Raw genomic sequence first — 18,174 nt, forward strand, 5'->3', positions numbered from 1 at the left:
AAAAGGAGAGGTATTAGTTCTTCTTTGAAGGTTTTGTAGAGTTCATTTGTAAAACCATTTGGTCCAGGACTTTTATTTTTGGGAAGGTTTTTGATAACTGTTTCAATTTCATTAGCTGTGATGGGCCTGTTCATGTTATCTAGTTCTTCTTTACTTAGTTTTGGAAGTTCGTAGGTATCTAGGAAATCATCCATTTCTTCCAGACTCTCTAGCTTGGTGGAATATAGTTATTCATAGAAGTCTCACATGATATGTTGAATTTCTGCAGTGTCTGTTGTGATATCTCCTCTTTCATTTATGATCCGATATATTTGGTTCTTCACTTCTTCGTTTTGTGAGTCTGGCTAAAGGTTTGCTGATTTTGTTCACTCTTTCGAAGAACCAACATTTACTTTTGTTGATCTTTTGTATGGTTTTATTATTTTCAATGTAATTTATTTCTGCCCTAACTGTAGTGATTTCTGTCCTTATGGTTGCTTTATGGTTCCTTTCTTCTTTTTCTTCTAGGTCTTTAAGGTGTGCAATCAGGCTATTTGTGCTTTTTCTTGTTTCCTAATGTGTGCTTGTATGGCTATGAACTTCCCTATCAGTACTGCCTTAGCTGTGTCCCAAATATTTTGATAGCTTGTGTCTTCATTTTCATTGAACTCTCAAAACATTTTGATTTTTTCCTTTATTGCCTCTTTGACCCAGTAGTTGTTAAGGAGTGTACTGTTGAGCTTCCTCATTTTGGGACTATTACTAATCTGTTGTTGATTGTTAAGTGTTACTTTAATTCCACTGTGGTCTGAGAAGATGCTTGGGATGATTTCAATGCTCTTGAATTTGTTGGTGCTGTCTTTGTGGCCTAACATATGGTCTATCCTTGAGAATGACCCATGTGGACTTAAGTAGATTATGCATTCCAGTTTCTTGGGATGAATGACCCTGAAAATGTCCAATAGTTCTAGTTTATCGATCTCTTCATTTAGCTCCCTCATGTCTTTAATTGATTTTTTGCCTGGATGATCTGTCAAGTTGAGAGAGTGGGGTGTTGAAGTCCCCTACTATGACTGTGTTGCTGTTAATATATTGCTGTAGCTCTTTCAATAGATGTTTGATATATTTAGATGGCTTCTCATTGGGTGTATAGATGTCAATAATTGTTAAGTCCTCTTGGTTGACTGATCCTCCTCTGAGCATTAAGTAGTGTCCATCCCTATCTTTTAAAATTTTACTTATTTTAAAGTCTATTGTGTCAGATATGAGAATAGCTATTCCTGCCCTTTTTTCGTGGGCCATTGGCTTGTATGATAGTTTCCCATCCTTTCACTCTGAGTCTGTGTTTGTCTTGTTGAGTTAGGTGGGTTTCCTATAGATAGCATATTGTTGGGTTGTATTTTCTGATCCATCTTCCTACTCTGTGACTTTTAATAGGTAAATTCATGCCACTGACATTTATTGATATAAAAGATTGAAGATATTTTAATGCCATTTTAATAGAATTTTACAGTGTTCTCTAAAATTAGCAGTAGAAGTCTGTTGCTAATCTTATGAGTTTTCCTCTGTATGTGACTCTTTGTTTTTCTCTTTCAGCCTTCAGGATCCTTTCTTTATCCTTATTCCTTTCCATTCTAAATATGATGTGTCTTGGTGTCTTTAACTGGGTTAATTCTGTTTGGGACCCTCTGGGCTTTTTGAACCTTTATGTCTTTGATGTTGTCTAGACTAGAGAACTTCTCAGCTATTATGTCATGAAGAATGCTTTCTTCTCTTCCCCCTCTTTCTTCCTCTGGGAAGCCAATAATGTGTATATTATTTCTTTGAAGTCATCCTATAGGTTTCTGTTGTATCTCTTAATCTCTTTTTAAGATCTACTTCCTTTTTAGTTGTCTCTAATTTGTCCTCGATCTTGCTAATTCTGTCTTCAGCCTCACTGATTCTATTCTCTCTCCCCTCTAATGTTTTCTGGAGTTCATCTATTTTTGTTACCCTCTTCTAATACTGTTTTAGCTTTTTCAGCTAGTTGTGTTCGTAGCTCAGCTATTTCAGCTTTCAGCTCTCTAATCACCTTGAGATAATTAGTGTTTTCTTCTAGAGCCTCATTTGTTGTTTCTGTATTTCTGAGGAAAATTCTTTCAAACTCTTTACTGACTCCTGTGATTATTTCCTTAACTAGTGTTTGGATGTTGACCTCATTATTTTGTGCTTCAACTTTTGGGGGCTTTTAGCTGGACTCTTGTCCTGGTTCATTTCTCCAATATTTCTTCTTGTTGATTTAACCATTTTATATAGTATGTTATGAGGTCCCTCTTTCAGTACTTTTCTTTTTTTAATTAAAATTTTTTTTTTAATTTATTTTCCATTTTGTTACCCTTGTTGTTTAACATTGTGGTTATTGGTGTCATTGTTGTTGGATAGGACAGAAATAAATGGAGAGAGGAGGGGTAGACAGAGAGGCGGAGAGAAAGATAGACACATGCAGACCTGCTTCACCACTTGTGAAGCAACTCCCCTGCAGGTGGGGAACCGGGGGCTTGAACCAGGATCCTTATGCCGGTCCTTGCACTTTGTGCCATGTGTACTTAACTTGCTGCGCCACCACTGGACTCCCTCAGTACTTTTCAAATTACGGATCACTCTTGCCTAGATTGACTTGTGTCTAAGTAAGGTACTTAAAAGGTTCACAGTTGTGGAAGCTGACAGTTGTTTCAATAGTATTTTAATTCCTGAGTTGGAGCTCAGTGGCTTAAAAGCCTCTTTTGTTCTTTTGTCTTCCCTATAGGCTATGGGAGCCTGAGGGCTTTTAAACTATAAGTAGGCTTCTTAGCTTAATCACTGACTCCTGACCAAGAGATAAAGCAGGGTGGGGCAGAGATAATCCAATGTTTATGCAAAGAGACTTTCACAGTACCACCTCTAGGCCACCACCAAAGTATAGATGTTCTCCTGAGTTTCCTGGTTAGTTCTCTGTCCCCTGGTGTCAGCACAGGACCTCCCTGCCACTGCTCCAGATTCTGAGGGCAGTAGCAATGGAGACTCACAGTTGCATTTTATGAGCTTCAGGGGAGTCCTTTCCTTGATTCAACTGTCCCCGTGTTGGTGAAACAGACTGGAGGTGGTGTCTCAACTGGTAAACTGTTGTACTGTTACCAGCCACTTAATCTCTCCCTAGGCTCCTCTCTGTCCTTGAGCCACAGATGTTTGCACTCACCGGTGATTTGGTGGGTTCCTGAAGTCATTCTAGTCCTGTCTTTTTGCAGTCCCAGGTGGTCTCCTTTGGTATTTCTAGTTGACTTGGGAGAGGAGAGGAGAGGAGAGAAACACAGCTGCTGCTGCTATTTAGCCCCACCTCCTCCAACTCAAATAACATATTCTTTAAATAAAACAAAACTCCATGGCTGCCAATGAATGTTTGGATAAACTAGACATGGCATATCTATCTAAAGTAATGTTATTCAGCTATAAAACACAAAAGCTGTCATGCTATATATGTAGGGGTGAAGTCTGAAAACATTGTGCTAAGTGCAAGAAGCTAGTCACCAAAACATCAAATGGTGTTTAAATTCATGTGTTCAAAATATCAAGAAAAGGTAAATCCAGAAAGGCAAGGAATAAGGAGACGGGTATGGGGTGTATGAATGTTTAATGAGGACTGGATCTCTTTTAGGGTTGACAAAAATGTGTCATGACTGGGTAAAGATAGTGGTCATATAACATTGTGAATATATGAGATGTCTCTAAATTCTTTTCTTTTCTTTCTCTTTTTTTTTTCTTTCTTTGCCTTCAGGGTTATTGCTGGGACTCCGTGCCTGCACTATGAATCCACTACTTCTGGTGGCCATCTTTTTTCCATTGTTGTTGTTGGTCTTGATGTTGCTGCTGTTATTACTGCTGTCGTTGTTGTTCAGGACAGAAAGAATTTGAGAGAGGAGGAGGAGACAGAGAGGGGGAGAGAAAAATAGACACCTCCAGACCTGCGTCACTACTTGTGAAGTGACCCCCCCCCATGGGTAGGGAACTGGGGGCTCAAACTGGGATCCTTGCACTTCCCACTATGTGCGCTTAATCTGGTGCACTACCACCTGGCCCCTGTTACGTCTCTAAATTCTAACTCTAAATAGATTCAGTTTTATGTTGTATAAATTTCATTTCCAGGTTTAAGAATGGGCCTAAGACACTGGTCCCAGAGTCCCTGCACCTCTCTCTGTGGCCTCCAGAGCCCACCCTTAAGCCCAGCCCTTGGCCCACTCTCCCCTCAGCAGAAGTTCACCCTGCTTCAATTCTGGACCAACCCTGAGGCTGGCAGAGGCTTCTTCAGTTGTGCCATCACTCCCCCCAGGTTTCCATTAGATGTAATCCAGCAGGCCTTAGCTAGAAGGGTGTGTGTACCAGGACTGGGTCAGGCAGTACTGTGGGCTCACAACACCCCTGCCCCTTACACTGCCACATGAGGCTTTCCACTCTCCATCCCCGACAGCACCCCAGATTCTCCAGTACAAGCTCCTCCCTCTGCCTTGCCCCTAACCCCTGCACCTAACTGTCTCCATGCATATGACCCTAGAGGCACGGTCTATCAGCCTGCACCCTTTGACCTTTGGCCTGGGCTTGAGAATGGTGGATGTTCTGGGGAAGGTCTGGCCCCCAGAATCAGAACTTTGCTCTTCCCTCTAAGATAGGATCCACAGGGCTTAGAGATGACCAATTACTCTCTCCTAGCTCCACCAGGAAGAGCTCATGGATACAATTAACTTGGTACAGTACAGGATCCCTTTGTACAGTCATCACATTTTGATTTCACGGAGGTTCCATTGTGGTGTCAGGGCCCAAGGCAGCCTCTACAGCTTCAATCCCTGGATTCTATCCCAGCTTTCTTCTTACTGGCTCTGTGACTTTACACAAGTTACTTAACCTCTCTGAACTTCATGTTCCTTATCGGAGAGCAAGCTGTTCTCCTTTTGCTGGCTTGTAAGGACTTACTTGGCTTTTAGTCTGACTCTTGGTCAGCACCCAACACATAGTTCAATGCTTGGATTACTGTCATTACTGCAGCCCTATTTCACAAATGTTGAGCTCAGCGAGCTGAAGCAACCTGGCCAAGGTCACACAGCTCTGGAAGGGCAAGTGGACTGGTGGTTACTTCAGTTGGAACATGGATGTTTGAAGCAGAGAAAGAAGGCATATGGAGACATTTTTCAGAAGACACCTATTTGGTTATGGGGGAGTTTAAAGGGGACCAAAACCTGAGGTTTAGTTGAAAAGTAGACCTGGGGGGATTGGAAGATCGCTCACCTGGTAAGGCTTGTACCTTGCCATGAAGCATAGTCCAGATTTGAGCACAGATACCATATGGGAGCGCCACAGCACTGGGGAAATCTCTAGTGCTATGGTGTCTTTTTAAAATTTTTTTATTGGGGGATTAATGTTTTTTATTATTTATTTATTTTAAAAAGGAGACATTAAAAAAACCATAGGATAGGAGGGGTACAAATCCACACAATTCCCACCACCAGATCTCTATATCCCATCCCCTCCCCTGATAGCTTTCTCATTCTCTATCCCTCTGGGAGCATGGACCCAGGGTCATTGTGGGATGCAGAAGGTGGAAGGTCTGGCTTCTGAAATTGCTTCCCCGCTGAACATGGGCATTGACTGGTCGATCCATACTCCCAGCCTGCCTCTCTCTTTCCCTAGTAGTGCTGTGGTGTCTTTCCCTCTTTCTTATTTATTTATTTTCACCAAAGGCCTGCGTCCCCATCCCCGCCCCCATAGATAACGACTATAGTTTTCCCACAGTCTTGAAAATAGGTTGATTCTTTTTCACATTTATATATTCAAGTCTATGTATTCTGTACATGAGTGAAACCATTCTGTAGTTGTCCTTTACTTCCTTACTTGCTTTACTGAACATAGTTTTCTCCAGTTCCATCCATTTTATTTCAAAGGACACAAATCATCTCTTTTTTATTGCTGCATAATATACTCTGTTGAGTATATGCCCCATAACTTTTTTATCCAGTCATATGTTGAAGGGCATTTTGGCATTTCCAGGTTTTTGCTATTGTGAATAAGCCACTATAAACATGGGGGTGCATGTATCCCTTCAAATCAATGTTATATCTTTTGAGTAGATGCCTAGGAGTGGAATTGCTGGATCATATGCTTTTCCATTTGTATTTCTTTAAGAATTCTCCACATTGTTCTCCAGAGTGGTCATACCACTTTACATTTCCACCAGCAATGTAGTAGATAGAGTTCCTCTCTCTCCACATCCTTTCCAACACTTATCTTCCTCTTTCCCTCTTTCTCTCTCCATCTGATTTTTTAAAAAGAATGGCAGTGTGGGGAGATAGTTCACCTGGTAGAGCACACACTTCACCATGCCTGAGGAGCCAGGTCTGAACTCCCACGTGGTGCTTTGTGCATAGCAGTTGCTATGGGCTCTCTCCATCTCTGTTTCTCTCTTAAGAGGAAAATTTAAAAGAATCCTCCAGGAGTGGTGGAACTATGTAGTATGAAGTCCCATCAGGTCAGGAAGATATATATATTTTTTTCCTCCAGGGTTATTGCTGGGCTCGGTGCCTGCACCATGAATCCATCGCTCCTGGAGGACATTTCCCCCCTTTTGTTGCACTTGTTGTTGTAGCCTCGTTGTGGTTATTATTATTGCCATTGTTGATATTGTTCGTTGCTGGATAGGACAGAGAGAAACGGAGAGAGGAGGGGAAGACAGAGAGGGGGAGAGAAAGACAGACACCTGCAGACCTGCTTCACCACCTGTGAAGCGACTTCTCTGCAGGTGTGGAGCCGGGGGCTGGAACCAGGATTCTTATGCCAGTCCTTGCGCTTTGCGCCACATGCACTTAACCTGCTGTGCCACCGCCCGACCCCTGGAAGACATATTTTTTAAAAAATGGAATTGTCCCAGGAGTAGTGAAATTACATATGCCTGTGGTCTTGGTGCTATAAGAAAGAAGGAGAATGAGAAAAAGGAGGAAGAGCAGAACAAGGAGAAATAGAGAAAGAAAGAAAGGAAGAGGAGAGGAGAGGCAAGAAAGAAAGAAATGGAGGAAAGAACAAAGGAAGAGAGAGAGAAAAACATAGATCTGGGTAGGACAGTGCTACAACATGGAGCTTCACAAGAGTGGCATGGAAGGGGCATAGAAATGTTGGGGAAAGGATGGATCAGGGGGTGTATGGACAGGCAACAATGGGATTTCTCTCACTTAAAAAATGAGACACGGGGGCCAGGCGGTGGTGCACCTGGTTAAACACTCACATTACAATGTGCAAGGACCCAAGTTCGAGCCCCTGGTCCCCACCTGCAAAGGGAAAACTTCACAAGTAGTGAAGCAAATCTGCAGGTGTCACTCTGACTCTCTCCCTCTCTATCTCCCCATTCCCTCTCAATTTCTGGTGGTCTCTATCCAATAATAAATAAAATAAAATAGTAAAAAAAAGGAAGAAAGAAAGAAAGAAAGAAAGAAAGAAAGAAAGAAAGAAAGGAAATAAGACACGGGGGTAGGGGAGGGTAGTGCACCAAAGTGCAAGGATCCTCGTTGGAGCTACCTGTTTTCCACATGCAGTGAGGTTGTTTCACAGGCAGTGAAGTAGGTCTGCAGGTGTCTATCTTTCTCTCCCTCTCTATCTTCCCCTGCTCTCTCAATTTCTCTCTGTCCTATCCAATAAAAAAAAAAAAAAAAAGGAAAAAATGGCTTCCAGGAGCATTGGATTCGTAGTGCAGGCACTGAGCCCCAGCATTATCCTCTGGGCCAAGGTCCTGAACCCTCCCTAGGCCAGAAAGTCCCTAGAGACCACTAATATTGGTTCTGAATTATTTGTCCAACGACTGGTATCTATTACTGTATGTCAATCAACCCAGGGGATGTATATACGATTTATCTGAGGTCCCACTACCAAGCCAAGTTGAGACCAAGCTCTCTTTCCTCTACAGTACTCTGTCATTGCATTACATTGAAATTCTCTATGAGGGGCTGGGGAAATAGAAAGGTGGTTATGCAAAAGATTTTCATGCCTGAGACTCTAAAGTTCTAGGTTCAATTCCCAACACTACCATTAACCAGAGATGAGCAGTAGTCTGGTCTTTCTCAATGTCTTTCCCTTTTATTAAAATGAAATATATAGGGGGGCAGGCAGTGGTACACGAATAAAATAAATAAAATAAATAAAAAGTGGTTAAGCACAAATAGTACAAAGCACAAAGACCTATACAAGGATCCAGGTTGGAGCCCTGCCCTCCACCTGCAAGGAGGTCGATTCACAAGTGGTGAAATAGGTCTGTGGGTATCTATCTTTCTCTCCTCCCTCTCTATCTCCCCCTCCACTGTCTATTTCTCTCTATCCTATCCAATAAAATGGAAAAAAATGCCTCCAGGATCAGTGAATTCATAGTGCAGGCCCCGATGATAACCCTGGAGGCAATAAATAAATAAATCCTTAAGGAAAAAAAAAGCAAACCCAGGTGTGGAGTGATAACAGGTAACTCCGGAGACTAAGGTCTCAGAAGGCCCCTGTGCTGGAACCCCACTGTCAGAGGCTAGTTCCCTGGAAGTAAGGGAAAACGTGTAGGCAGAGATTGCGCAGTGCCCAAATCACCTTGAAAACATCTTAGTAAACATCTGGTGGATCCTTCCTCTGAATACAACCATGAGGGCAGGTGTTTCTTCAATTCAGCTCCCTGTTTCTTTGGTGGACACCAACGTCTCTAGCTTGTGTTTCAGGATCATATGTGAATAGTCCTTCCATATGCAGGGGAGCCGATCCAGCACAGAGACTGGGGACCCTGTCGAAAATGATGGCGTCAACCCTCCCGTCTTACTCTTCTTCCAGAGGACCCCAGGATTGGGACTTCTCCCACATGAGTCAAACCACCCTCTCCTAATTCTCACACTCAAGCAACATGTGCAGATGAAAATGTATGTATTCACTCACAACTCAGGTAGTGCTTAGAATGCAGGTGGGGTCACCTACACAGCAACCCTGTAGCTCCTGGGCAGGCGGCTGGCTGACCTTTGCTGGGCTTGGTGATGAGTAGAGAAGAAATGGCTCAAAAGTTATTCCACTTCAGAACTGGGTCTGACCTCTGGTTTGGCTCTTTTCTGTTTTTGAATGAGTCATTTTCCCTAGCTTCTCTGCTTCTTCATTTCCTTATTTGTCAATGAGACAAAGCAAGTCAAGGATAAAATAAAATCTGTTTCACTGTAACAAGCATTCAGGAAATAGTGAGTACACACACACACACACACACACACACACACACACACACACGTGTGCGTGCACAGGCATGCTTGGAGGGTATTGATGAGGACGTGAATAGGGAGGTCAGGTCCAGCATTCTGGGAAGCCTCTGGGAGAGGCATTTAGGGATCAAAGCAGGAACGAAGTTGGGAAGCCTTGTAGGGTGAGAGTGCCTCTGAACCAAGAAGCTACACACACACACACACACACACACACACACACACACACACACACACACACACACACACACAACGTCTGTCCTGCTCCACCATGCTGGTGGAAGGTGCCTTAGGAAACCCAGCCCAACAGGGAGCAAAGGGACAGACAGGAATGCAGACATCAAGCTGGGCCTGAGGTTTTGGTCCAATAAAAAGCAGCAGGAAATGTGTTTCTAAGTTGAAAGGTTCAAGAAACCCCATGTGTCTGAGTTCCCTGAGGCTTCAGAGACCTGGGTTGAGCAGCTGGGAACCTTCTGAAATTTGTCTAAACCTCTGACTCGCCTGACCTATACTGTCTATTTGACTCATGGAGGAGCAAGAGACGAGAAAAAGTGGAGACAAGGGAGGAGAAGTCACGTATTTGTTCCTGAGATGGGGGTTTGTGGGGAGAGCTCAGAAATTTGAACCCAACCACAGGCGTGGCGGGGGGTGGGGGGGGTGGCTCTTGGAAGTCTACTTCTGAGATGTCAGCTCAACCTTGCCAGCAGCCTCAGCAGTCCTAGGATTAACCTTTTCTGAGCTCAGAATATCTGCAGCCTGGAATCTGCTTCCCTTTCTCCCAGACCCATGGGGCAGATCCCTACAACGGAGGGGCTGGGGGTGGGAGGGGGCAGACATCTGTCATCTGGCTTTGAAGAAACGCAGTAGTGATGCAGAAACAACTTGGGGGCCTCATTCCAGAAATGTCTTCTGCTTCACCTTTCTTGTGAGTCTGAAGGAAATGGGAGGAGTAAAAGAAGAGAAAGAACTTCACCTGAGACTTTAAAGAATTATTTATTTTTACTTGATAAGACAGAGAAATTGAGAGGGAAGGGGAATAGAAAGATAAAGAGAGACACTTGGAGCACTGCTTCACCTCTCATAAAGCTTCTCCCCTGCTGGTGGGGCCCGGGGGCTTGAACCCTGCTTCTCGCACATAGTATTATGTGTGCTCAACTGGGTATGACACCATCCAGACCTCACTTGACACTGAAAACTTTCTCAAGATTGTCTTAGTATTTTTCTCCTTCATCTCAGAAAACAGGCTCAGTGAGTTTAAGCAACTTGCCTATAGGGATCTAGTAAGTTAGTAGAAGAGCCTGGGTTTTAAGACAAACAAATACATAAACAGCCAGGTTACTTTAACTGTAAGCCCCTAACTCTATCTGGACCCCAAAGAATTAGGACCAGGAAGTTCAGAATAAAATCCAGAGGTAAGGTTAGCCTTGTTTGCCTGCCTAAGGGTTAGAGAAATTGATCTGAGAGAGAACGCAGGGGAGGAGGGAAGAGCCAATGGACTCGGTCCAATGCCTCTAGACTGTGTCCAGTTTTCACGTTGCAATGTATCAAGGAGAAGAGATCAGGTAAAGAGTCAACTAGTAAGTCACAGGAAAGGTCAGTTGGAAAAGACGGGCTATTCAGCTCAGAGCAGATTTAGGGCGGCTGGTTGGTGGTGCTGGGAAGATGATGTGTCCTGTTGGATTAATTCAGCTAGAACACGCTAAATATTGCTACACTGGTGACAGATTTCCACATCCCTGTGGTTTACACAGTCAAGACTTACTGCTGACTCACATCACATGTTCAGCACAGGCCAGGAGCAGGTTTTGCTACCCCTTAGGGATAAAAAATTAGTAGTTTTATCTACCCATGAGCTTCCTGCAAACACCGCAGTATAGCAAAGAGGTGAACTACACACTGGATGTGAAGGTTTCTAGTCAATTCCACTGGCCAAAGGAAATACAAGGACATGGGAAGTACAGTCTTTTCTAGTAACTAGAAGCAGATGGAAATATTTGACAGGTGGATCTACTAACTATTGCAGTCCCAACGAGGTAATCAGAGCTAAGGGTGACTGTATTAATAAATCAGCTGGGCCCCCACACCTATGGACATCTAATTTTTGATAAGGGGGTGCAAAGTATTAAATGGAGGAAGGAGACTCTCTTCAATAAATGGTTCTGAGAAAACTGGGTTGAAACATGCAGAAGAATGAAACTGAACCACTTGATCTCACCAGAAACAAAAGTCAACTCCAAATGGGTCAAAGACCTGAATGTTACACCAGAAACTATCAAATACTTAGAGGAAAACATTGGTGAAACACTTTCCCACCTAAACCTCAAGGATATCTTTGATGATACAAACCCAATTGCAAGGAATGCTAAAACAAAAACAAATCAGCGGGACTACATCAAATTGGAAAACTTCTGCACAGCAAAAGAAACCATCACCCAAACAAAGAGACCCCTCACAGAGTGGGAGAAGATCTTTACACGTCAGATAAGAAGCTAATAACCAAGATATATAAAGAACTCACCAAAATTAGCAACAATAAAATCAAATGACCCCATACAAAAATGGGGAGAGGAAATAAACAGAATATTCACTAAAGAAGAGATCCAAAAGGCTAACAAACATGAAAAATTGCTCCAGGTCACTGATTGTCAGAGAAATGCAAATAAAGACAACCCTGAGATACCACCTCACTCCTGTGAGAATGGCATACACCAAAAAGGACAGCAGCAACAAATGCTGGAGAGGCTGTGGGAACCCTCCTACACTGCTGGTGGGAATGTAAATTGGTCTGACCTCTGTGGAGAACAGTCTGGGGAACTCTCACAAGGCTAGAAATAGACTTCCTATATGACCCAGTAATTTCTCTCCTAGACATATATCCTAAGGACTCCATAACACCCAATCAAAAAGATATGTGTACACTGATGTTCATAGCAGCACAATTCGTAATAACTAAAACCTGGAAGCAAACCAAGTGCCCAACAACAAATGAACGGCTGAGAAAGCTGTGGTATATTTACACAATGGAATACTACGCAGCTATTAAGAACAATGAACCCGCCTTCTCTGACTCATTCTGGAGGGAGCTAGAAGGAATTATGTTAAGTGAGCTTAGTCAGAAAGACAAAGATGAGTATGGGATGATCCCACTCATAAACAGAAGTACCTAATGAAACAGTTTCTACTTAGACCTAGATACCCTCCTCACCTACCTTCTATTGCACATCCCTCAGTCACTCCAAAGCTAACCTTGTCAGACAAAGTAAGGACTACAAAAGCTGAATAAGGGCAAGAGACTGGCAACCTTTAATGATGACTCTTTAGTCACTATCGGCTACTCCATCACCTGGGGCCGTAGTCAGGGAGTCCTGGGGTTTCCAGACAGATATGATGGGCCTAGACCTCTAACAGATCACTCTCACCACTGTCACTGATCATCTCAATCAGGAACAACATAATGGACACCTCTGTGGGCCCCTATTGGACCTGGCCCTCAATGTGGATCAACAATGGTAGGGAATGTTCCATTCTCCAAAGGGAGGTTGGATAACATACTCTGCCTATCACCTGAGGATGATGGGTCCTGAAATTGGCGCAGCCTGGAATGTTCCTAGCCGTGACCACAGAATGTGAGCTCAGACCTACAATGATACAAAGGTTACATAGGCTCCTGTGCTGACTGTAGGCCCCAGAACAGATCAATAGGGCTTACAGTTAACAATATCTATATACTTTTCTCATATTTGGGAGCAATTCTCTTCCCTGATCTAGCTTTCTGGTCCTTTCTCCAACTATGACACCATCCCCCCAGACAATCGCTTAAGCCACTTACTTGCACATTAGATGTCAGGCTCGGACAAAAACTAGTTAGGTCATATGCCTTGGAGTATACCTAAAATAGACCTACTAGCTTTTTCCAAAACAGAGACTCCAAATCTCCATCCATAATATTCCAGCCTTTAGGTTCATGGTTAGTCAACAATTTGCTCTGCTTTCTATCTTAACTCTTTTTCAGCCACTAGGTTCCAGATGCTACCATGATGCCAACCTGACTTCCCTGGGCAGATGACCCCATGTGTCCTGGAGCCCTGCTTCCCCAGGCTCTGGGGAGTATGGATAGACCTGTTCAGTGTAGAAGTGATTACAAAAGCCAGACCTTCCACCTTCTGCACCATAATGACCCCAGAGAGATAAAGAATAAGAAAGCTATCAAGGGAGGGAATGTGATGTGGAGTCCTGGTGGTGGGAACTGTGTGGAATTGTACCCCTCTTTTTTTTTTAAAGATTTTTATTTATTTATTTATTCCCTTTTGTTTCCCTTGTTTTGTTGTTGTATTTACTATTGTTGTCATTGTTGGATAGGACAGAGAGAAATGGAGAGAGATGGGGAAGACAGAGAGGGGGAAAGAAAGATAGACACCTGCAGACCTGCTTCACTACCTGTGAAGTGACTCCCCTGAAGGTGGGGAGCCAGGAATTTGAACCTAGAACTTCATGCCTGAAGTTCTGAAGCCCCAGGTTCAAATCCCAGAACCACCACAAGCTACAAATAAGCAAAAAACAGTCAACTTTATATGCTTTTTAAGGATGATCTTCCCAGAGAAATAGTGAACATCTGTCAACAGAGGTGTACAAGCCAAGAAACGGTGAGTGCATTGCAAGAAAGCTGTGGAAGCCTCACTCACTACTGGTATAATGGGAGGAAGCCCAAGTGGCAGTAAAGGCACTGATAATTGAGGGCAAAAGTGAAGCTAGAGGTCTTGTCTCCCTTCTCTCGCAATTCTCATGTCAGGGCATGTAGACCGTCTAATATCTATGCACTTCAGCCCACATCTTTTTTCCTTTTTATCACCAGGTTTTCATTGGAGCTCCATGCCTGCATGATTCCTCTGCTCCTGATAGATGGCTTTCTTCTCTTCTACCACCTCCTCCTCTTTCACCTCAACCACCTCTTCTTCCTAGATAGAATTATACACACACACAGAGAGAGAGAGAGAGAGAGAGAGAGAGAGAGAGAGAGATTACTTTTATTTGATAAGACAGAGAAATTGAGAGGAAAGGGGGATAGGGAGATAGAGAGAGACAGAGAGACACCTGTAGCACTGCTTCACCTATCATGAAACTTCTCCCCTGCAGGTGGGGCCCAGGGGCTTGAACCCTGTTTCTTGCACATGGTATTATGTGTGCTCAACTGTGTATGACACTACCCAGACTTCACTTGATACTTCAGAGATAGATAATAGATAGATAAAGAGAGAGAGAGAGAGAGAGAGAGAGGAAGAGAGAAGAGAGAGAGAGAGAGAATTCAGCACTGCTCCACCACTCATGAAACTTCCCCCATGCAGGCGCTCCCATGTGGTGGCCAAGGGGTTAAACCCATATCCTTACCCATGGTAAAGTGTATGGCCCATTCTCCCAGAGTGAGCCAACTCCCAGTGCCCTCTCTTCCTCATCACCTGAGGATAATACTAACTTCATAGGAGTGTTGTGAGGACTACATTAGGCAATATGCAAAGTACATGTCTGGCACCTGGGATACTCTAATGGGTCAGCTGCTCTTGTGATCTTTCCATTCTAGTGATACAGCCCTCCCAGAATCCTTAGTGGCAGTCCTTCCCAGATCTCTCACACCCCTAAGATATTACTCAGTGACCCAGGAGAGAGTTGGGAGAGTTTTGCACACTGGTCTTCCCCCATGACTGTCACATTGTTACATGGCAGTCATGTCTTCTGTCTAATCTGCTCTTCTTCCTAGTCTATTCCCCCTCCTCCTGATCACAAGACTGCCTGCAAAGCAATTCCCTTCTTCAGTTCACCCTGGCAACCTCTGGTGTAAGGTATGTCTCTTTCACAGTGTCATAGAAGTGGGGCCTCTTAGTAAGTAACCTTTATTTTTTGCCTCCAGGGTTATTGCTGGGGCTGGGTGCCTGCATTACAAATCCACTGCTCCTGACAACCATTTTTCATTATTATTGGATAGGACAGAGAGAAATTAAGAGGAGAAGGGGAGATAGAGAGGGGGAGAGATAGACAGACACTTGCAGACCTGCTTCACCGCTTGGTGAAGGATACTGGGGAGCAGGTGGGGAACCAGTAGCTCAGAGTGGATCCTTGTGTGGTTCCTTGAGCTTCTTACAAAGTGTGCTTAATCCAGTGTGCCACCACCCTAGTAATCCTTCTGCTGTTTCTTGATTTAGCGTCTTTATTCAAGTTTGGCTACATTAAATAAAGATCCCTCTTTCTCTCAGTGCTCCCTCCCTGTCCAGCTATACCAGGTATCTGGTACACCACTACCATTTGTTCCTTGGTTGTGCTTTTGGTAACACTCATTCATATATACATACCTGAGCTGTGCACAGTATCCCTGAGCTCCATATTCTCTTTCTCTCTTTCTCTCTCTCTCTCTGCCTCTAGGGTTATCACTGGGGCTGGGTGCCTGCAGCACAATGAATCCACTGATCCTGGAGGCCATTTTCCCATTTATTTATTTATTTATTTATTTATTTATTTATTTATTTATTTATTTATTTATATTGGATAGGACAGAGAGAAATTGAGAAAGGAGTGGAGACAGAGAAGGAGAAAGAAAGATAGACACCTGCAGACCCCTTGTGAAGCAACCCCTGTGCAGGTAGGGAGCCGGGGTCGGGGGGGGGGGGGGGGGGGGGCTTGAACTGGGATCCTTGAGTGGGTCCTTGTGCTTCCCACCATGTATGCTTAACCTGCTGCATTACCGCCCAGCCCCCGTACTCCATGTACTCTGACACAAAGCTGTCAGTGTTTCCATAGAATGACCGTGTTAGAGACATCAGGAGGAGGTGTAGTAAAATGCCGTGGTGGGTCTTAGACCCAAGTGCTGCAGGAGCTAAGGGAGGAGAAGGAAGTAGAGGCAGGGTGAGCACAGGGTGGTCAGCCTGCTGTCTTTATAGTCCTGCAGTACCTAGTTTCATACACCAGGGGGAAGACTTTGCTGGGACTGCCTCAGCTCGTTTAATAGAACTCAGCTGCCCTGCCCTAGTCCCATGAGTAGAGGGAGGAAGCATTGACTTTAGGCTCTTAGTGGTCTGTCTACTCAAAGTCCTGAGTGTTGTCTAAATGTAGTTTCCTATGGGGGGGGCCCCAAAGGGGTCCATTATGTTGTTCCTGATGGAGATGACCAGTGATAGCAGTGAGAGGGATCTATTCGAGGTCTAGGCTCATCGTGTCTGTGTGGGAATTCCAGGACTCCCTGACTACTGCTCCAACTGATGGAGTGTCCTGATAGTGACTCAAGAGTCATCATTGTGGTCCGGGAGGTGGGGCAGTGATAAAGCTTTGGACTCTCAAGCATGAGGTCCCGGGTTCGATCCCCGGCAGCACATGTGCCAGAGTGATGTCTGGTTCTTTCTCACTCCTCCTATCTTTCTCATCAATAAATTTAAAAAAATCTAAAAAAAAAGTCATTATTAAAGTATGCCAGTCTTTTGCCTTTATTCAGCTTTTGTAGTCCTTACTTTGATAAGGTTAGCTTTGGAGTGACTGAGGGAAATGTAATAGGAAGTAGTTGAGGAGGGTATCTAGGTCTAAGTAGACACTATTTCATTATGGACTTTATGGTGTCTTTTTAGGTCTTTCTATTTGCTTGCTTCATTTATTGACTCACTGCAAACTGTTGTGCCCTTTTTCTTTCAGCTCAGGTATATATTTTGCCATAGTTTATGGATACATATGTACATCTGCCCTATCTCGTGGGACCTGGTCTATAGCTAGGTTTTGAGGCTTTGTTAGGAAGTGGACCACCCAAAATTGAATTAAGAAGTCCTATGAGAAAGGAAAGGTCTTACCTGAGTAATGAGGCTGAAGGGTTGACATTCCATACCTGACGTCTCTGGACACATTCCGAAGTGAAGCATGCCGAGGTAATACTCAATGCATTGAGTAGGTTGGGATCAGCAGATGCAGTATCAGTTGGTATGAACTGAAAGAAGCAATGGTGGAGAATGTTCCATCCTCCAAAGGGGGGTTGGATAACATACTCTACCTACCACCACAAGAAGATGGGTCCTGAAATTGGTGCAACTCAGAATGTTGCTACTCATGACCACAAAATATGAGTTCAGACCTACAAGGATGTAGAGGTTACATAGGTTCCTATGCTGACTATGGTCCCCAGATCAAATCGATAGGGTTTACAGTCCTCTCTCATACGTAGGAAAGACAAAACATTCGATTCAAGACTTTCCATGATCTTAATCCTATTCAGCCTCTTAGCCTTTTCAACTCTCTTTTCTATTGTGGCCTCTGGGTTAATGATTCCTCTATAATCGGGGAAACGTGGGATATCTGATTCCTGGAGATCCTCAATTCATACCACCATGTTAAAAAGCTTATCATAAAATAAGTGTGGTGGCATTATGAATCACAGCCTCTCCGAAATTGACTGGCAGGAAGCCTATGGTTAATGCCTACTTATATATGTAGCACACCTTAGGAAAGACCACCCCCTACCTACTGCAGTCCTGGCCCAGTTGTTCCCTCCAGGTACATATAAACATCAAACCCTTTACCTGAATACCCCTAAGTTTGCCCCAACCCACCACCACCACCACCACCACCACTCAGCCCCAGAAGGTTTCCCACATGTCTATAGCACACCCAGTCTAATCTCAATAACCCTCCCTCACATTTTGCTTGTTTTTTATTTTATTTTATTGATTCGATAATGATTGACAAGACCATCGGATAAAAGGGGTACAATTCCACACAATTCCCACCACCAGACTTCTGCATCCCATCACCTCCATCAGAAGCTTTCCTATCCTTTATCCCTTTGGGAGTATGAACCCAGGATCACTATGGGGTTGTTTGTTTTATTTTAATGAAAGATACAGTGAGAAAGACACAGAAAGAAACACCAGAGCACTGCTCAGCTCTGTCTTATGGTGGAGCTAGAGATTGAATT

The 18,174-nt window shown here is 43.8% G+C and overlaps 1 long non-coding RNA gene across 2 annotated transcripts in view; it reads right to left on the reverse strand.

Annotated features, from left to right (window-relative positions):
* The window catches only part of LOC132542387 (uncharacterized), a 91,092-nt gene that overhangs the window by 46,924 nt on the left and 25,994 nt on the right, over nucleotides 1-18,174 (reverse strand). Inside the window, exons 2-4 of one of the 2 annotated variants that reach the window (XR_009553445.1) lie at nucleotides 17,057-17,190; nucleotides 14,086-14,187; nucleotides 8,596-8,782 (exon numbers count right to left, since the gene is read on the reverse strand). This is a non-coding gene — a long non-coding RNA (uncharacterized LOC132542387). Of the gene's footprint in view, nucleotides 1-6,976; nucleotides 8,783-14,085; nucleotides 14,188-17,056; nucleotides 17,191-18,174 lie in introns of those variants that run through there. The other variant, XR_009553444.1, reaches the window with a different exon arrangement.

The sequence above is a fragment of the Erinaceus europaeus genome, chromosome 1 (assembly GCF_950295315.1).
Source record: "Erinaceus europaeus chromosome 1, mEriEur2.1, whole genome shotgun sequence".
Taxonomy (NCBI): domain Eukaryota; kingdom Metazoa; phylum Chordata; class Mammalia; order Eulipotyphla; family Erinaceidae; genus Erinaceus; species Erinaceus europaeus.